Below are 21,552 nucleotides of genomic sequence, written 5' to 3'. Positions count from 1 at the left end.
GCGCGTCGAGAGGCCGAGTTAGCAGCCCAGAACGCAGCTCTTCAGCCTACTCCGGCTCGTCCGACCACCTCCGTGGAGCCAGGTGTGGTCTTCAGTTCTTTGGGGGTACCGTGCCTCACCCCAGCCTTGCGTAATGTGCGAATGCCCAAGGATTTTAAGGGCCCTCGTAAGGTGCCTAATTACACTGCCGATTTGCCCCCTGAGTCATGGGTTGAGAGTTATGAGATGGCGATGGAGATGCTGGATGTGGATGAAGCGGTATGTGCTAAGTATTTCACCATGATGTTGGAAGGAACAGCTCGTACTTGGTTAAAGATTCTACCAGCTAACTCCATTGCGTCATGGGCCGAGTTAAAGAGCCTGTTTATCCAGAATTTCAAGGATACATGTAAGCAACCCATGTCAATTGTGGACCTAGCCGCTTGTGTTAAAGAGGATGGGGAGTCTACGACCCATTGGGTGAAGCGAGTCTCAGCTATTTTGCATTCATGAGACTGAAGTAATGCAGATACAACAGTTTTGACGTTGGAGGGCAACTACCGGTTCATGCCGTTAAAATTGATGTTGGGAAGGCTCAAACGTCACTGTAATGACATGTCAACGCTTTTGGCCGCTTTGGTTAAGTATGTCGATTCAGATAGTACCAAGGACCCTGATTCTGAAGAGGACAAACTAGGGAAACGGAAAAAGAACGGCAATGCCAAGGGGCAGCAGCATAACCCGGCAGGTCATTGGAACAATGGTAAGCGCAAGGCAGACAATAGCTTGGACTTTGTGGCTAACACCAATGCCCAGGATAATGGTCAGCGTCGCAAGGGTAAACCGCCCCAGTGGGGTGGAGGGTCAGGTCCCAATCTGGAGCGCTTACTAAATCAACCTTGTCCGAAGCACGGATCGAAGGATAAGCCACCTTCACATCTTTGGAAGGATTGTTTCATCATGCGAGAGTTCAAGAATTCTAATATGTGTCAATACGACAATGGCCCGCCCGGTGGTTCAGGAGGTGGTTTTCATGGGCCGGGTTATGGAGGTGGCAGCTCCGGTTCAGGATTCCAAGGCAATCAAACCGGACATGGAAATCAAGGTAATCAAGGCAATCAGGGAGGCTATAACCATCAGGGGAATCAGCAGCAGCAGTCGGGTTATCAGAGCAATCTGAAGCAGTTGAATAGTGGGCAGTATCATGTTTTACCACTAGCTTCTGTAAGCGCGATCAGAATCTTCACAAAAGGGTCGTAAACTCCATTGAACCGGGGGTGCCTTATTATTTGCGCTGGTCTGAACAACCCATTTTATGGAGTCGAGAAGATCATCCGCCCCGGGTTGATAATCCGGGTCATCTAACCTTAGTAGTGGCACCTCAAGTCGGGGGCTACAAGTTCACCAAAGTGCTTATGGATGGAGGGAGCAGTATCAATATCCTTTATTATGATACCTTCTGTCACATGGGGCTGACAGATAAGAGTCTTAAACCGTCGAACACCGTCTTTCATGGGGTGATGCCTGGTAAATTGGTGTACCCAGTTGGCAAGATAGCCCTGGAGGTGGCTTTTGGAGACGATCATGATTCAAGATCAGAAACTTTGACTTTTGAAGTGGTGAAAATCAAGAGTCCATATCATGCCCTGTTCGGAAGGCCGGCTTACGCTAAGTTCATGGCGAGGCCATGTTATGTTTATCTGCAGCTTAAGATGCCGGGTCACAAGGGGACCATCACGGTACATGGGAGCAGGAAGATTTCTTTAGAATGTGAAGAAGGAGCTGCGACTTATACTTAGTCGGTTTGTGCCACAAAGGAGCTGAAATTTTATAAGGACAATGTTGATCTGGCAGATATGACTTCTCTGAAGAAGCCAACTACAGAGCATGATCCAACGCTGAAATTTAAATCGGTTGCAGATACTAAAACGGTTGATTTTGTTCCTGGCGATTGATCTTAGCAATTCAGCATTAGCGCTAACCTGGATCTGAAATAGGAAGGCGCGCTCATCGAGTTCATCCGTTAGAACTGGGACATCTTTGCATGGAAGCCTTCTAACATGCCAGGTGTACCGAGGGAACTCGCTGAGCACACCATTAATATAGATCCTAAGTTCAAACCGGTCAGGCAGTTTCTCCGCCGCTTCAGTGAAGAGAGGCGTAAAGCTATTGGTGAGGAGGTAGCCCGGCTCTTGGCAACAGGGTTTATCATGGAGGTTTTTCACCCTGAGTGGCTAGCCAATCCAGTGCTGGTACTTAAGAAAAATGACACTTGGCGTATGTGTGTGTGGATTACATAGACTTGAACAAAGCCTGTCCAGCTGATCCCTTTGCTCTCCCGCGTATTGATCAGATTATTAATGCTACGGCGGGTTGTGACCGTTTGTGTTTTCTGGATGCTTATTCTGGTTATCATCAGATTAAAATGGCAGTTAAGGACCAGGAGAAGACAGCTTTCGTAACTCCTTTTGGAGCCTTCTGCTATGTGTTTATGCCTTTCGGGCTCAAGAGTGCCCAGGCGATGAATCAGCGCTTTGTTCAGAATTGTCTTCATAAGCAGATTGGGTGCAATGTCCACGCTTATGTGGATGACATTGTGGTGAAATCCAGAAAGGAGGAAACCTTGATAGATGACCCGAGGGAGACTTTTGATAACCTCCGAGTCTATAAGATGATGCTTAATCCGGCTAAATGTGTCTTTGGTGTTCCGGCAGGTAAGCTCTTGGGTTTTCTGGTATCCAACAGAGGCATTGAGGCTAACCCAGAGAAGATCTCAACTATCACGTCCCTGGCTAAACCGGCATGTATCAATGATGTTCAGCGTTTGGCGGGCCGGATTGCAGCTTTAAGCCGATTTATCAGCCACCTTGGGGAGAAGGCTATTCCTTTGTATCAGATGCTAAAGAAAACAGACAATTTTGTCTGAGTGATGCGGCTGATAAAGCATTCGAGGATTTGAAGAGACAGTTGGCCGAGCCGCCCATCCTTGCAGCTCCGGTTCATAAAGAGCCCTTATTGTTATATGTGTCTGCTAATGCCCGGGCTGTTAGTGTGGCTATTGTGGTGGAGCACAAGGAGGCCGGAAAGGAGTATCCGGTTCAACGGCCGGTTTATTACATCAGTGAGGTGCTTATTGAATCAAAGCAGAGGTACCCGCATTGGCAAAAGTTGGTGTATGGAGTTTTCATGGCAAGCCGGAAGCTCAAGCATTATTTTCGAGGTCATCCTATCACAGTGGTTAGTTCAGCCCCTCTAGGAGATATTATCCAGAACAGAGAGGCGACTGGCCAGATTGCCAAGTGGGCTATTGAGCTTGGACCTCACGAGATAAAATATACGCCTCGCACAGCAATCAAATCACAAGCACTTGTGGATTTCATCAATGATTGGACAGAGTTGCAGGCACCGGAGGAGAAGCCAGATAACACGTACTGGACTATTCATTTTGATGGGTCCAGACAATTGGAGGGTTCGGGGGTTGGAGTTATATTAACTTCCCCACGAGGTGACAAGTTTTGTTATGTTCTCCCCTTAATGTTCCCTTGTACTAGCAATGCAGCTGAATATGAGGCCTTGCTCCATGGCCTTCGGATGGCTAAGGAGATGAATTTAAGTCGAGTTAAGTGCTTCGGTGACTCGGACCTGGTGGCTCAACATGTATCTGGCACTTGGGATTCTATGGATCCACTCATGGCTGCATATCGACGAGAGGTGGACATAGTGGATGGTCATTTCAAGGGTTATCAAGTTGACCATATAGACCGGCGAAAGAATGAAGCGGCAGACACTTTAAGTCGTCTAGGCTCTCAGCGTAAACCGGTGCCACCTAATGTCTTCCTCGACGTACTTCATAATCCGTCAGTCAAGATACCCACAGAGGAGGAGTTGGCTATTCCTGACCCCGGGGCCCAGTTGGTAGCAGCTCTTCATGTTATACCAGACTGGACAGTCCCATACCTAGCCTATATGAATCGGGGCGAGTTACCAGGCGATGAAACCTTGGCCCGGCAGATAATCCGGCGATCCAAGTCAATGACCATTATCAATGGGGAGTTACATCGTTATAGCGTGACAGGGGCGATTCAGCGTTGTGTGTCTCCTCAAGAAGGTTGTGAGATTTTGCGAGAGATCCACAAAGGAGATTGTGGCCACCATGCCGGTTAAAAATCCTTGGTAGCTAAGGCTTTTCGTCACGGATTCTATTGGTTGACGGCTCATGCTGATGCTGAGGATTTAGTAAAAAGGTGTGTCGGTTGTCAGAAATTTGCACGCCGCGCTCATGTTCCGGCTCAGGAGTTGAGAATGATTCCAATCACGTGTCCATTTGCAACTTGGGGGCTATATATTTTTGGACCCTTTAAGAGGTCCAAGGACAAAAAGACCCACCTGTTGGTGGCGGTTGATAAGTTTACCAAGTGGGTAGAGGCAGAGCCAGTCAGTAAGTGTGATGCAGCCATGGCGGTCCAGTTCATCAAAAGGATGATATTCCGGTTTGGTTTTCCACGCAGCATTATAACTGACAATGGTACTAATCTGTCCAAGGGTGCTATGGAGGAATTTTGTCAACGTGAGCACATCCGTCTTGATGTGGCGTCAGAGGCTCACCCCCAGTCTAATGGTTAAGCAGAGAGGGAAAATCAAGAAATTTTGAGATGTATTAAACCCCGACTTATGGTTTCTTTAAAGCGGATGCCGGGTTGTTGGGTGGAGGAGTTACCTTCCATGTTATGGAGTATCAACACCACACCAAACAGATCTACGGGTTACACGCCTTTCTTCATGGTGTACGGAGCATAGGAGGTTCTCCCTAGTAACATCCGTCATGACTCGCCCCGTGTGGTGGCTTACGTTGAAGCTGAGAATGAGAAAGCACATTAGGACTCACTGGACCTGTTAGATGAGGAGCGTGATCTAGCAGCTGCGTGTTCGACAATTTATGAACAAGATCTCCGACGTTATCATAGCCGCCAGGTTAAGACCAGAACTTTTCAAGAGGGCGATCTGGTGCTCTGGCTCATCCAGGATCAGACTGATATACACAAGTTATCCCCACCTTGGGAAGGACATTTCGTGGTCAGCAAAAACCTGCACAACGGGTCATACTACCTTATCGATGTTCGAGAGCACAAAGACTCACGTAAATCGGAGGAGGAGACCCAACGGCCGTGGAATATAGCTCTTCTTCGGCCTTACTATACTTGAGCCACATTCTCTTCTTATGTACATACTTATGACAATGTATATTTTATATAATAAACCAGAGCCTCAGCTAAAGCGGGGTATCTATTATTTTTTACATCGTGTGTGGTTACATGGGGGCTTCTACTTATGAAACGGAGTTCTACTAACCCGGCTTATAAAGCCACACAGATATCAAGGAAATCACTAGGGGGCTTGGTCGTATTCGAACCATAGTTATGCCTCTTGATCGGCTTAAGGCCACACAGGGAAATCAATAGGGGGCTTGGTTGTATTTACACCATAGCTACACCTCTTGATAGGCTTAAAGCCAAAAAGGAAATTATGTGGAACCAAAGAGAGTCTGTTGCAAAAAGCACAACTCAAACATATGTACCCACTGAGCACAGCTCAAATATTACTCGGGGGCTCCTTGCTTCTCAAAGAACAAACGATCTTGCACCCTTGTAGTAGGCTATCATGCCAGGCTTGCAAGCCAAGTGTATTCACCTAAAACCTCGGGTTACCCTGCCTCTTTAAGTAAGCCACTCCGTCTAGGTAAACCTGGTATGACCCGTCGAACGTTCGACAAGTCAATCTCATGGACCCTCAACTTGTCAAAGTTAAAACGATGATTGGTTAAAGATTGAGGTCCATCTTAAAAGGCTTTGAAAAATGGTTTAACTCAGCGGCCTGGCAGACCATGAAAAGCCTCGATTTAGGGCCTGGCAGCCCATGAAAAGTCTTGCATATTTTTCTTGTATTTATTGCAAATGTTTTAACCTTTTTTGATAAGGGATTTATGAATATTTTTTGATAAACCGGAGTTTATTACAACCCGGCATGGCTTTCAACGCTCAGTTGTCAGTACATGATCAGTTCTAAAACCGGCAATAATTTGATCCGGTCTGGTCCTGGCTAGAAGTCACCAAAATTATATGAACAAACCGGTTTTTATCATAACCCGGTACGGTTTTCCTATGAACCGACAAGGATGCAAGGAGTCATCAATACTCCAGATTGGTGTTATCACCCTTATGGTAACAACAGTTGGTCAACCAATGAGATATATCACAGGTATCATCTATTTTATATCTGGTTATCCATCCAAGCCATGTATATTTTGGGCATCATGACCCGTCCAGTGGTAAACCACTAGGACACTTTCAAGTTCTTATATGCAAGAACAAGTTAAATAAAAGCCGCAATGGACTATGCATATAATAGATCCCAAAGGCATGGCGAGTTATCATCATCATGCAAAATAAACATGCTCAATGGCATCACAGATAAAGTGTTTACGCTATCCTATTACAAGGCGCTTTAATAGCCCACACAGAATAATTGTTTCAATAATGAGTGACAGACTGCGATTGATATACCGGCCTCCGGTTTAGGGTTCCTCATCTAGACGACTTGAAGATTGAGGATCATCTTGAATTGGCGCATCCTCTTCATCTCTACCCAGTGGCTGGAAATCAATTGTCATCCAATCGATTCCGGTTAAAGCTTGGAACACGGCCTCTTCACTTATAAGGTTGGAAGGATCAATATCAGGGGCATAAGTATGCTTACGGATTGGCGGAACAAGATCTTCTACATTATAAATCGGCGCGGGTTGTCTTTTCCCCTCAACATCATAAAACTGGTTGATAATGAGATAGATCTGTGTCATCCACCAATTTGCTTGCTATAGGCCGCATTTCCTTTGTCAGCCTTCGGAGATCATCGTTGTTGAATTCTGTGCCATCTTCCTTCACGTTGGGGTAGCCTTGGCCGATATCTGCCGGTTCAAGATCTGGAATCCACGCCTCTGCCCGGATTAGCGCGGTCAGCGCACCTGACCTTGCGGCTGATCTCTTCAGTTCATCCAACCGGGCATGCAGTGATGACCCACAAGTATAGAGGATCTATCGTAGTCCTTTCGATAAGTAAGAGTGTCGAACCCAACGAGGAGCAGAAGGAAATGATAAGCGGTTTCCAGCAAGGTATTCTCTGCAAGTACTGAAATAAGTGGTAATAGATAGTTTTGTGATAGGATAATTTGTAACGAGCAACAAGTAACAAAAGTAAATAAAGTGTAGCAAGGTGGCCCAATCCTTTTTGTAGCAAAGGACAAGCCTGGACAAACTCTTATATAGAGAAAAGCGCTCCCGAGAACACATGGGAATATCATCAAGCTAGTTTTCATCATGCTCATATGATTCGCGTTCGGTACTTTGATAATCTGGTATGTGGGTGGACCGGTGCTTGGGTACTGCCCTTACTTGGAGAAGAACCCCACTTATGATTAACCTCTATTGCAAGCATCCGCAACTACAACAAAAGTATTAAGGTAAACCTAACCATAGCATGAAACATATGGATCCAAATCAGCCCCTTATGAAGCAACGCATAAACTAGGGTTTAAGCTTCTGTCACTCTAGCAACCCATCATCTACTTATTACTCCCCAATGCCTTCCTCTAGGCCCAAACAATGGTGAAGTGTCATGTAGTCGACGTTCACACAACACCACTAGAGGAGAGACAACATACATCTCATCAAAATATCGAATGAATACCAAATTCACATGACTACTAATAGCAAGACTTCTCCCATGTCCTCAGGAACAAAAGTAAACTAATCACAAAGCATAAACATGTTCATAATCAGAGGGGTATTAATATGCATATAGGATCTGAACATATGATCTTCCACCAATTAAACCAACTAGCATCAACTACAAGGAGTAATTAACACTACTAGCAACCTACTAGCGCCAATCCCGGACTTGGAGACAAGAATTGGATACAAGAGATGAACTAGGGTTTTGAGAGGAGATGGTGCTAATGAATATGTTGATGGAGATTGCTCTCTCCGGATGAGAGGAGCGTTGGTGATGACGGTGGCGATGATTTCCCCCTCCGGGAGGGAAGTTTCCCCGGCAGAACAGCTCCGCTAGAGCCCTAGATTGGTTCCGCCAAGGTTCCGCCTCCTGGCGGCGGAGTTTCGTCCGAGAAGATGGCTTCTTATTTTTTTCCCATCGAAAGACTTCATATAGCATAAGATGGTCACCGGAGGGCCACCAGGGGGCCCACGAGGTAGGGGGCGCGCCCAGGGGGGTAGGGCGCGCCCCCACCCTCGTGGGAAGGGTGTGGCCCCCCTGGTGAAGTTCTTGCTCTCAGTATTTTTTATATATTTGGAAAATGTCTTCCATGGAGTTTCAGTACTTTTGGAGCTGTGCAGAATAGGTCTCCAATATTTGCTCCTTTTCCAGCCCAGAATCATAACTGCCAGCATTCTCCCTCTTTATGTAAACCTTGTAAAATAAGAGAGAATAGGCATACGTATTGTGACATAATGTGTAATAACAGCCCATAATGTAATAAATATCGATATAAAAGGATGATGCAAAATGGACGTATTAGGCAGCATGGCCAGCTTTTGTATGGTCTCTTTTATCAGCGCTGGCGGAGGTTTGTTATAAGCTGTAGTGCAAATGGCTCGCTGGGATCTAGAATACAGCTGTTCTATCAAAGTATAGGCCGCTTTAAGCTTCATCTGCATGTTGGAGCCCAGATGAGTAATGCGTGTCCCTGTCATGGTAAAGCATTAGTAAACCGGCCTTTGATAAGATATTATGGATTGGAAAAACTTCATATGAGGATACTCACCAAATGCAGTAGAGGTCATGGCATTAATCTGCCGCTTTAAGCGGTCAGTTCTTCAACCACCGGCTTCAGGGCTGCTTCTGCGTCTTCGGCCTTCTTTGTCAAATTGGCCTCCTCAGCATCCCAATCTGCATGTTCCTTCTTAAAATTTTCCTTCAGCTTCTCCATGGCTGCTAAGGCTTTAGTGAGTTCCTCCTTGGCTTTGGAAGCCTCCGCTTGCTGAGACTTGAGGTTTTCTTGAAGATCAGCGGTTTGGGAGTCCTTTTTGCTCAGCTCAGACTGTAAAGGAATGACATATCATCAGCGGGATGTATATATTTGAAGTACCAAGCACATAACAAGTTATGCACTTTGTACTTGGGGGCTAATTCCTATTTGCTCTATTATCAGAAATTTTTGCAAGTCCCAAATACAGTGCAAACATTATCTTTGGCACTTGGGGGCTAATGTACATCTGTTCAAATTGACGTATTGATTAAAGATCCGGTTTACCTTGGAAAGATAACCCGGCCCTTGGGGGCTACACTAATGAAAACTACCGGAATACAACGATGAAGTACCGGTTTATTTCAAAGGATCACCTGACATATGGAGGATAAGTATGCAAGGGTTGGGATATTACAAAGTCCCGATTTATGATTGCTATCATAAACCGGCCCTTAGGGGCTACTAGAGTTGGTACTTGCAATTGGACTTAAAGGAAAGGTTATGTCATTACCTCATAGCGCTCCTTCATCATATTTGCCAAACCGGCTTCATAGTCATGGTTTGTGTGCAGACGGTTTACAAAGCCCGAGTGGAGTTCTTGAGCACTGAAGTGGGCATAGCTTGATAAATCGGTGCTCCACTTGCCTTTTTCCATGGCAACATGTTTTTCTTTGGCACTATGTTTCACCAATATGACAGGGTTGCCAAGAGAGGTATGACCAACACCAGTGATGACAACATCATATTCCTTGTTACCAGTAGTCTGTGTTTGACTTGTTGGGATATCAGTAGCCTTCGCCGGACTGGGCGGTCCATCGTCATTATGGATCGGGCTTGTCGGTTTGTCCGCAAGGTCTGCTACTTCAGCTTATGTTTGCTCATTCAAATCATGATCCGGAGGGGGTGGTTCATGAACAACAGTGTCTACATGAGGACCTTCCGGTTCAACAACCAATTCTTCAGACGGTTTATTCACCCGAGTTTTCTTGCTGGGTCTAGCCTTGGCTCTGAAATGGAAAAGATGCAAGGATGAAAACAGCATTCAAATACAAAGCGTCAACAGATTCAGTTAAAACTTACCTAGCAACGGTCTTAAGGGGAGGGAGTTGTGTCGCTGTTGACTCGCCAGAGGATGAAGAGGTGTCTCCTGATAATTCGAATCAGACGGATTAAGAGGTTGTCGGAAATAGTCGGCCTTGGGATAAGAAGTGTCAGAAGTGGGTGAGACCTCAGTTCGGCGTTTCCGGACTGGGGTATTCGGTAAACTGGTCGAAGTGACCGTTTGACCGCTGTGCCAGGTTGTGCGGCGAGCCTCTTGCTGCTACTTCTTCAAAATAAATGTTGGATCCAAGTGAGCAAGAGGGTGAGAAAATCTTACTTTCCGGATTGCTTGACGGATTTTTTGTGTTGGCAGAGAGTTTGAACCGGAGGAAAGGATAATTACCTCTACATCGTCAGCTTGGCTGCCCTCAACGTCTTCCTGATAAATATCATTGTCAATGAGATGCATGAAAAGTGAACCAAGTGAATCAAGTTCTACCTCCGCGTCCGGTTCGTCCGGGTCGTCATCAAGCTCTAAACCGATGGGTTCAGGCGCTTTTCTCTTCGTGGTTTTCTTGACAGCTTTTGTTTTAGGATGAGAAGGCTTCACTGCTTTCTCCTGAGGTTTCTTTTTCCAGAACAGATCATCACCTTGTTCAAATATGGGCAGAGGATATTCAAATATTGCACAAGTCCAAAAATATCAAGCGTAAAGCGGAAGTACAGACAATACATACAGCGGGCGGTTTGTTTTGCGTGCAAAAGGGGCTTAACTCGGTCTTGCTCCAGACAGCTTCCGGTTCATTCAACATTTTCTTGACAGACTCAGTGACTTCCTCATCGGTTAGCTGAATATTGATATGACGTTGGGAGTCTTGTACATCACCAGTGTACTCGCACATTAAACCGGCGCGACGACTTAACGGCAGGATACTCCAAGATATCCAGCAACGGATGAAGTCCACACCTGTTAAACCGTTGGCCATAAAGGCTCTGAGCTTGGCGAGTTGAGGTGCGTACGAGGCCCATTCCTGGGCACTTAGTCATTGCGGAAGAGGATGAGTGTTAGCAAGCCGGTGAGTACGATAACCCGGCAGAGGGTTCTCATCTTCAGGAGAGGTGTCTCTGCAATAGTACCAAGTTTGATTCCACTCTTTGGGGTTACTGTGAAGTTTGGCATGAGGAAACTCAACCTCTTTCCTTTTTTGAATTGAGACGCCGCCAAGTTCAGTATTGGGTCCGTCTACAAACTCAGTGCGACGGTTTAAATGGAAGAAATCCCAGAACAGCTCGACAGTTGGTTCTTCTTAAAGGTATGCTTCACAAAAGACTTGAAAGTTGCGTATATTGGATACCAAGTTGGGTCCAATATCTTGAGGATGGAGCTGAAAGCTAGAAAGTACATCTCGAAAAAACTTTGATCCGAGCGGTTTAAAGCCACGGCCTATATGATCAACAAACACCACCAGTTCATTCTGTTTGTGGGTAGGAGGATTTTCCGGCCCAGGAACTCGCCACCGGATCTCATTCTTCTTCGGTAAGGTGCCAATCTTAACCATTCCGTTCTGTTGCTCCTCAGTAACCCGGGAAGGGGCCCAGTTACAGGAATATAACTGTTTGGCCATTGCAAGAGAAGAGCTGGGGAGAAAATAATTGCTGGTTTATGATTCATTAATGATGATGCATGAAGTACAACAGGTTGAGGGAAAAGAAATCCAAGCATGTGAAATTGGTAAATTGGAAAAAGTTGTAAACTACTGATGACAGAGTATTTATGAATGGTAAAGCAATGAACAGAAGCAGAGGTATATGCATACTGTTAAACCAGAGTATAAATGAATCGGCGGTTTAAAAGGGGACTAATGGTACCTTCCGGATTATCATACTTCAAAAAGTTAAACCGCCTATATTGGTGTGAAGGGTACAGATCTAAAAATACCTAAGTGAGGGAAACAAGTTTCACAGATTTATATGAAAATTCTGGATCTATGATATGACAGAAAACGAGAATATATTCAAGAGCTAAGTTACAGATACCAGTTCATGAGGTTCAGATGAGTTTTCTCCTATATGAAAGGGATGATCAGATAAGGAAAAGTGAGATTATGGCTACAGTCGCACGAAGAGCTAGCAGATTTAACTAGTTTTTGATGCTACTAGGAAGAAAATAGAAGAACACCACTGGAGCTGTGACGAACTCTGATGAACACGAAAACCCTAAACTGGATCTACGAAGAAAAGGGGGAAGACTTACCGAAGCTGTTAAGGTAGCGGAGGTGTGCCGCGTTTCTCTGGAGCGTTCAGGTCGATGCAGCAGCCAAGGATGAGGCAGAGACAAAGCTCGACGATGGCGGCGGCGCTCAGGTGCAGAGGTAGCGCGAGGAGGAAGAAGAGACGAAGAGGCAGAGGAGGAATAAGAAAAAGGTGTCTCGGCCCTATTTATAAGGCGAAGAGATAAGCGACAGGTGCGAGAATCAAGGAGCTCAAAAATGGATATTTAATAAGGTTATCGCCTCGATGGTTGGATGCTCATTAATAAAGGGCATCTTCGGCTTCAACGAATAGATGACATCATGGCGGTTTACTGCGGATCTGAAGGATGACGTCACGGCGGTTTACAAGATCCATGCGAAGGTGCCAGGACAAGAATTTTTCTAAGTGTTGAAGATTGACATGAACAAGTTCAAATCAACCTGGGGCCTAATGTTGGGGATATTACTACTGGACACAAACCGTCCAGGAGTAGCCGGGTTAACTGTATGAATATTAGAAGCCCATGAAGACGTGAGGATAGTGGCGCTTTACGAAGGCCTAAGGCCCAAAGGCGGGTTAAGGCCTGTAGATGTAAACCGACTTTCTCATGTAACTTGCATTGTAAGATAGGAAGGATAGAGACCGAGTTGGATACGTTAACGATCCGGCCTCAGGACTCTGTAAACCGACGGGCATCGACCTATGTATATAAAGGGACGACCCGGCGGCGGTCTAGGGACAACACACAACAACTCGAAGCCAGGCAAAGCGGATTCGCTCCCTGGTCACCGAAACCCCAACAATTCCATCACAACTAGACGTAGGCTTTTACCTTCATCATAAGGGGCCGAACTAGTATAAAACTATCGTGTCCCTTGTCCAGTTTAACCCCTTTAAGCTAACCCGTAGCGATGGCTCCACGACTAAGTCCTTTCACGAGGAGATCTGCCGTGATAAAACCACAACACGTTGGGCCAAGGAAATACCAGAGGGGGGTTCCGAGGGGAGCACAACCCACCTGGATGCGCCTAGGGGCCCAGGCGCGCCCTGGTGGTTTGTTCCCACCTTGGCTGCCTCCCGCACCACCCCTTTGCTCTGTAAATACCCGAAAATCCAAGAACCCCAGGGGAGTCGACGAAACACAATTTCAGCCGTCGCAAGTTCTAGAAACCACAGATCCAATCTAGACACCATCATGAAGGGGTTCATCATCCTCATTGGTGCCTCTCTGATGATGTGGGAGTAGTTCATTGTAGACCTTCGGGTCCGTAGTTAGTAGCTAGATGGCTCTCTCTCTCTTGATTCTTAATACAATGGTCTCTTGGAGATCTATTTGATGTAACTCTTTTTGTGGTGTGTTTGTTGGGATCCGATGAACTTTGAGTTTATGATCAGATCTATTTTGTCCATGAAAGTTATTTGAGGTTTGATCTCTTATATGCATGATTGCTTATAGCCTTGTATTTCTTCTTCGAATCTTTGGTTTAGTTAGGCCAACTAGATCGATTTTTCTTGCCATGGGAAGAGGTGCTTTGTGATGGGTTCGATCTTACGGTGCTCAATCCCAGTGACAAAAGGGGACATGGCATGTATGTATCATTGCTATTAAGGATAACAAGATGGGGTCTATTCCTCAATGAATAGATCTCCTCTACATCATGTCATCGTTCTTATTGCATTACTCCGTTTCTCCATGAACTTAATACACTAGATGCTTGTTGGATAGCGGTCGATGTGTGGAGTGATAGTAGTAGATGCAGGCAGGAGTCGGTCTACCAATATTGGATGTGATGCCTATATAATGATCATTGCCTGGATATCGTCATGCACTACTGCAGGATGCTGCTAACGCGACACTACGATCAGAGACCCTTCGATGAAACTGTGTGCGATGCCATAATCGCAAACGGTGGTGTAAAAAATCCGTCAAAATGGTGCATAACGTTTGCGATGGAGGATGCATCAAACATGGTTCAGATTTTAGTTGCGTGTGTGATTGAGGGCATGCGGTTCAGTTCAGTTAACCATTTGCAATGAGGAGGAACAAAAGAAATGGGCAGCTAGATGAAGCACTAGTAGAAAAAGGGTCAAACGTAAAGCATATTAGTGCTGGTTTGAATTTGAGCCGGCACTAATGTGTGCATTAGTGCCGGTTCCAACGGCTAGCCGGCCGCTCTCATTAGTAGCGGTTTGTGGCGAACCTTTAGCACCGGTTCGTGGCACGAACCGGTACTAAAGTGAGTGGTGGCAGGATGTTGTCAGTCCGGGGCCCCTCCAGCACCTTTAGTACCGGGTCGTATCACGAACCGGTACTAAAGGTCGTCCTACATAGACCCTTCATCCACCCAAGCTCTCTCTGTTCTTCCCCTTTCCCCTCTCCTCTCTGTTCTTTTCCCTCTTCCTCTCAAGCTCATCACACATTTTGCCCAAAATTTGTCAAGATTTGAAGGCCCCCATCCATTCAAATGATCACAAAGGTTAGCAACTTTGGCCTTTCATCTCTCATTGCTAGATTAGCTCATGCAATGCTTTATATAGTGATTGATTTTTGAGTTTAGTAATTTGGGAGGAATTATATATATGTGCTAGTATTTGATTTATATGCAATTTGAGGTCAAAAATAACACTTAGTTTGCATATGTAGGTGTGGTTTACTTAGTACCTTCTAAATCTCCGTCGTAACCACCGTCGATTGCTCGCAACATCCCGTCGCCGGCACCACCTTGTGGTGAGCCTCTTGTTCATGAAGTTTTATATAAAAAATTGTTTTTTGTGTGATTTGGATATATACTTACTCGTATAATTATCTTACCCATACGTTGTTTGTTATACATAGTGCCATGGTTTTGATATCCGTCCCCGTCGGCCCTCGTCCGGGTTATGATTCGGATGTGGTATATTCTCTTTTAAAACTATTCACTGCATTCTGTGTTTATGACAAATTATGCCCATCAAGTTGACATAGATATTTGTATGTAGGAGGTAGTTGAACCGGAAATTCCAACCGACCCTATTGTCGAGAGGTTAAATTTAGTTGAAAGAGAAAACGAGGATTTGAAGGAAAAACTGAAAAGAATTGAGGGGGAGAAGATGGAATTGGAGTTGCATGTTGCTGATGTCGTCGATGATCACAAGATTAAGATGGAGAAAATGCGCTTCAAGATTAGAAATATTAGAAAATATGCCATTCATAGTGAGGCTTGGTATCATTATGTTGTTGGATCAATTGTTACCTTAGTTGCGATCTTGATCGCATTTGTTGTTGCATTTAAATTCTTTAGCTAGAGAGTTATTTGTTTGTTGCATTTAAGTGTTGTGTGATCTTTATGTATGAACTTTATGTATTGTATTAATTTGGTGTTTTCGGTGTTGTGTATTGAAGATGAGCCGGCAATGGATGTACGATGACCGATGCTCTCCCGAGCTCATTTATGGCGTGCGTACTTTTCTGCTTGCGGCTGAGGCAAACACGCGGGCGGATGGTTTTATGCCTTGTCCATGTGCTAGCTGTAAGAATGGTCACAATTACTCTACGTCAAGAACCATTCACGTCCACCTGTTTGAGTCCGGTTTCATGCCCCACTATAATGTTTGGACCAAGCATGGATAAAGAGGGGTTATGATGGAAGACAATGAAGAAGAAGAGGACGACGACAGCTATCCTGTCCATGGGTTCCCTGAATACGATGATACAACAATGAGGGAAGAAGCTGAGCCGGTAATGCGTGAAGAAGCTGAGCCAGCAATGCGGGAAGAAGCTGAAGAAGAGGCATCGGATGAGCCCATTGATGATCTAGGTCGGTCCATTGACTTTGCAAAGAGAAACTGCGCAAGTGATTTGGAGAAGAAGAAGTTGCAGCACATGTTAGAGGATCACAAAAAATTGTTGTACCCGAATTGCGTAGGTGACAAGAAAAAGCTAGGCACCACACTTGAATTGTACAATGGAAGGCAGAGAATGGTGTATCTGACAAGGGATTTGGAAAGTTACTGGTAATGATAAAGAATATGCTTCCAAAGGACAACGAATTGCCCGAGAGTACGTACGAAGCAAAGAATGTTGTCTGCCCTCTAGGGTTAGAGGTGCGGAAGATACATGCATGCCCTAATGATTGCATCCTCTACCGTAGTTAGTACGAGGACTTGAACGCTTGCCCAGTATGCGGTGCATTGCGCTATAAGATCAGCCGCGATGACCCTGGTGATGTCGAGGGCGAGCGCGCCAGGAAGAAGATTCCTGCCAAGGTGATGTGGTATGCTCCTATAATACCACGGTTGAAACGTTTGTTCCAAAACAAAGAACATGCCAAGGCGATGCGATGGAACAGAGAAGACCGTAAGAAAGACAGAAAGTTGAGAGTACCCGCTGACGGGTCGCAGTGCAGAAAAATCGAAAGAAAGTACGGGAAGGAGTTTGCAGATGACGCAAGGAACGTATGGTTTGGTCTAAGCGCAGATGGCATTAATCCTTTTGGGGAGCAGAGCAGCAACCATAGCACCTGGCATGTGACTCTATGTTTGTATAACCTTTCTCCATGGTTGTGCATGAAGCGGAAGTTCATTATGATGCCAGTGCTCATCCAAGGCCCTAAGCAACCCGGCAATGACATTGATGTGTACCTAATGCCATTAGTTGAAGAACTCTTACAACTTTGGAATGGAACAGGTGTACGTGCATGGGATGAGCACATGGGGGAAGAATTTGACCTAAAGGCATTGTTGTTCGTGACCATCAATGATTGGCCTGCTCTCAGTAACCTTCCAGGACAGACAAACAAGGGATACCACGCATGCATGCACTGTTTGGACGATACCGACAGTACATATTTGGCTAATTGTAAGAAGAATGTGTACCTGGGACATCGTCGATTTCTTCCGAGCAGGCATCCCTTAAGAAAGAAAGGCAAGCATTTCAAAGGTGAGGCGGATCACCGGACGAAGCCTGGCCACCGTACTGGTGCTGATGTACATGATATGGTCAAGGATTTGAAGGTGGTCTTTGGAAAGGGTCCTGGTGGACAACCTGTTTCGAATGACGCTGACGGATGCGCACCCATGTGGAAGAAGAAATCTATATTTTGGGACCTGCCCTATTGGAAAGACCTACAGGTCCGCTCCGCAATCTACGTGATGCACGTGACGAAGAATCTTTGCGTGACCCTGCTTGGCTTCTTGGGCGTGTATGGGAAGACAAAAGATACACCTGACGCACAGGAGGACCAGCAACGTATGCATGGAAAAGACGGCATACATCAGAGTCATGCAAGCTACGCTCTTACCAAAGAAGAGAAGGAAATCTTCTTTGAATGCCTGCTCAGTATTAAGGTACCGTCTGGCTTCTCGTCGAATATAAAGGGAATAATAAACATGGCAGAGAAAAAGTTCCAGAACCTAAAGTCTCATGACTCCATGTGATTATGACGCAACTGCTTCCGGTTGCATTGAGGGGGCTTCTGCCGGAAAATGTTTGATTAGCCATCGTGAAGCTATGTGCATTCCTCAATGCAATCCCTCAGAAGGTAATCGATCCAAAAATCATACCAAGGTTAGAGAATGATTTGGTGCAATGTCTTGTCGGCTTCGAGTTGGTGTTCCCACCATCCTTCTTCAACATCATGACGCACGTCCTAGTTCACCTATGTGAAGAGATTAACGTTTTGGGTCCTATATTTCTACATAATATGTTCCCCTTTGAGAGGTTCATGGGAGTCTTAAAAAAATATGTTCATAACCGTGCTAGGCCAGAAGGAAGCATCTCCAAGGGCCATGAAAATGAGGAGGTCATTGAGTTTTGTATGGACTTTATTCCTGACCTTAAGCCAATTGGTGTTCCTGAATCGCGGCATAAGGGCAGACTGGATGGAAAAGGCACGCTAGGAGGGGAACAAATAATATGTATGAACACAAGACTTTGCTACGCTACACTGAAGCACACTACACAGTTCTACAGAATTCCACCTTGGTGGCTCCGTATATGGATGAACACAAGAATTTGCTACGCTACAAACACCCAAAGCGGTCTGATGACTGGATTACACATGAACAAACCAGGAGTTTCGCCAGCTGGTTGCAGACACGTACCATGCATGACGCCTCTATTGAAGATGACCTGTACTTGCTGTCCCATTTACCATCTTCGAATATAATGACTTTCAAAGGGTACGAGATAAATGGTAATACATTTTACACGATCGCCCAAGATAAGAAGAGCACCAACCAAAATAGTGGTGTCCACTTTGATGCAGAAACCAAGACGGGAAAGGAAACATATTATTGTTATATACAGGACATATGGGAACTTGACTATCGACATGGTTTGAAGGTCCCTTTGTTTCGGTGCAAATGTGTAAATATGACACGAGGCGGGGTAACGGAAGACCCGCAGTATGGAATGACAACAGTGGATCTCAACAATCTTGCGTATGCAGACGAACCATTCGTCCTAGCCAATGATGTGGCACAGGTTTTCTATGTGAAGGACATGTCTACCAAGCCAAGAAAAAGAAAAGATAAGGAAGCGAATGCATCGTACGATGAGCTAAAGCGGCACATAGTTCTTTCTGGGAAGAGAAACATCGTGGGAGTGGATGACAAGACAGACATGTGCAAAAAAGTAGAGAGGGTTACCGCAAAAACTGGATGCACTTTGTGTACAAAATGGACAATCTGTTTCGAAGTATCAGGGTTTCAGACGAAAACTCATCTGTTACAAAGGCATTTCATTTTTTAAATAACCTAAGCGTTACCAAATTGAATATAATGATAAAACACACTAATATTAAACATAAGAAAAAAGAATCACTAAAACATCTATTTTCAAAGTTAAGTTATTCACAAACTAGTGATTCACACAAATTTCAAATAATTCAAAATTTAAACTATTCAAATTTGTAAACTACCGGTACTAACGGAAAGTTTGTAATTTTTTGTACCTAAAGCAAAAATATTCACAAAGAAACTCTAAATACAGCAAAAAACAACTCAAAAATAAATAAAACAAAAATAAATAAAGCAAAAAAATAAGAAAAAATCCCACCTACTGGGCCACAACGGCCTGCATGCGACTAGAAACCCAAATTCTAGTTGGGCCAGGATGCAGGCCCGCTAGCCCAGTAGGCCCAACAGGGCATCGCAGAAGAGGTAGGCCCAGAAGGCCTTATTAAGAGAGGAGCTCGAGACAGTAGCGACGGCGGGGCTTATAAGCAGGTGCAAGTGCCCCTCGGCTAGCGAGGTGGGACTAAACTTTTGCGCCCCTCGCCTGGCAGCGCACACCCTTTAGTACCGGGTCGTGGCTCCAACCGGTACTAAAGGGGGGGCCTTTAGTACCGGTTGGTGCCACGACCCCGTACTAAAGGGGGTGCGGTCCCGCCGCTTCGCCTGGCCAAAACAGATCTTTAGTACCGGTTGGTGGCTCCAACCGGTACTAAAGGTGGGTTCTATATAAGAAAACACTTCAAAAAATTGTCAGTTTCTCATCTCTCCCTGCTTCTTTCTCCTCTGCCCCGTCGCCGCCGCCCCTCGTCGCCGCCCCCATCGCCGTTCGTTGCCGTCCCCATCGCCGTCCGTCGCCGTCGCCGTCCCCGTCCCCGTCCCCGTCGTCCCCGTCGCCGCGCCGCGCCCCGCCCCGTCCTCCCGTCGTCTCCGCCCGGCCCGTCCCCGTCCCCGTCGTCGCCGCCCCATCTCCGTCTTTGTCCCCGTCCCCGTCGACGCCAACCGTCGTCGCGCCTCGCAGGTGAGCTCCTGCCCCGGCCGCCAACCACACACACACACACACATTGTTATAGAATTGTTAGCAATCTTTCTGTTTTTTAGTTATAGAATTATTAGAAATGTTAGTTTTAGTTATAGAAATGTTAGTTATATAGAAATGTTAGTTATATAAAAATATTAGAAATGTTAGTTATATAGAAATGTTAGTTATATTTGAAATTTTAGTTATATAGAAATGTTTTTTAGTTATAGAAATGTTAGAAATGTTAGTTTTAGTTATAGAAATATTAGAAATGTTAGTTTTAGTTATAAAATTTAGAATTTGCATATATGAAATCACAATCCATCATTTAAAAAACGTTACTTTACTTTTGCGGCATACAGTATTTGTTGTCGACGATGCCCAGCCCGCATCCTCGCCGTCGACCCGTTCGCGACGACGTCCTGCTTCAGAGGACCCATGTCCGGGACTGGGCTCCGCCGGGCTGGCACTGGGAGGTGCTACCTTCAGGGGCGCGATGCTTGGTGAGTAACCCGGCCCCGGGTCCCGTCGTCGACCCTCATCTCCTTTGGTGGCGTTCGCGTGGGCCACTTTCGGTGCGGAGGGAGCCGGCCCCGCCGGAGGTGGTATGTCGTCGTGTCAGGGAGGAGGACGAGCACGTCCATCACTACATGGCTGCTATGGACGTCAGGTTCTCCAATACCTGGCAGGTTCTTTTGGGAGATTACCCGAGCTATGATCCAGTGATGGTTCCTTCTCTTTGGGTGTCCACCGCCCGCACCTCAGGAACCACGAGTGGCCTAGATTACTCTGTAGTATTCGATCTTTATTAGCTTGCTAGCTAGCTAGCTATTGATGTATTCGATATTATATCTATTATTCGAGACGATGTATTCGAGATTATATCTATTATTCGAGACGATGTATTCGAGATTTTATCTATTATTTGAGACGAAGTATTCGAGATTATATTCGATGATGCTTATTATGTACTATGATTGATTCAGTTTTTCCTTATTAATTGATTGCATCCATGCATTGCAATTTGAATATATTTCTTTTGGATTAGTTAAACAAAACCTATGGCGGACAATACCGGCAGAGAGGGAGAAGAGGCCCTGTTCAATATCATACGCAATCCTCGCGGGCCAGATGATGATCAGAATGAAGAATATTATGATGGCTCTGAATATCTAAACAACACCGGGGAGGGTGATATGATATTCGATCGCGACGACCGAATTGATGAAGTCATGAACTATGAACATGACAAAGAAAATGTTGATCTTGAAACAACAAATACCGGCGAGGTATATATATTTATATAAGCAGGCATCTGGTGATCATCACATGTTTTAAATGACTTGAAGATATATTAATGAATCGATCTTTCTTCTTTCAGCCATCCGGATCGAGCAAATCTTCAGGAAACAGGAAACAAGGCCCGAACAAAAAGTTGAAGGAGGGCGTAAAGTACAATATCAAGGCCATCAAACCTAATGGCGAACCATTAGCGCCTAAGAAGATTGCG

This window comes from Triticum urartu, chromosome 6A, assembly GCF_056163025.1.
Source record: "Triticum urartu cultivar PI428250 chromosome 6A, HENAU_Tu73, whole genome shotgun sequence".
NCBI classification, from domain to species: Eukaryota; Viridiplantae; Streptophyta; class Magnoliopsida; order Poales; family Poaceae; genus Triticum; species Triticum urartu.
This window is presented reverse-complemented; position numbering follows the sequence as displayed.